Raw genomic sequence first — 588 nt, 5'->3', positions numbered from 1 at the left:
AGCAGCCTTGCCCACACATGCGGGGCTCTGTGTGGATGGATCTAACTATTCCCAAGCTACTCGTACCGTGGGAATGATGGGGAGGGAAACACCACCATCATACCACTAGAAAATACCGGCGGACTTCCTCAGAAGAGCCGTCGGGCTTTGCAGCTGGCAAAGTACTGAAGGGTGGTAAAAAAACTCTCGGGGGCCACCAGGCGGAAAAATCACCAAAACTGTGCTAGGTAGACCTTCAGGGGAACCAGCACACCCCAAAAACGCTGCCATGGTCGGGACGCAAAAGCGACACCGGTCGGATGGCAGCACACCCAAGCCAGCACCTGGGCGGCTGTGTGTGGGAACCTCCGTATAGGAGGGAGCCACACACAAGTCGTGCAAGGTTATAAAGAGGTTATGCTTCATAAAGAGGCACCTGCTTGGGAAAATCGACGAGCTGCAGCCAGAGATGACTACCAGACCAGGTCATGCGTCGTACCTCCCCCCCCCAGATTCTTCTGGAATGCATTGAATACACAGGGATAATGAGGGAGTAAAATACGAGGGCACAATAGGGCAGAAATGACCGCGGTGCAAGGCCAAACACCA

Source organism: Dendroctonus ponderosae, unplaced genomic scaffold, assembly GCF_020466585.1.
Source record: "Dendroctonus ponderosae isolate FM_Combo_2020 unplaced genomic scaffold, Dpon_F_20191213v2 Dpon_F_20191213_4, whole genome shotgun sequence".
Classification (NCBI taxonomy): Eukaryota; Metazoa; Arthropoda; class Insecta; order Coleoptera; family Curculionidae; genus Dendroctonus; species Dendroctonus ponderosae.
This window is presented reverse-complemented; position numbering follows the sequence as displayed.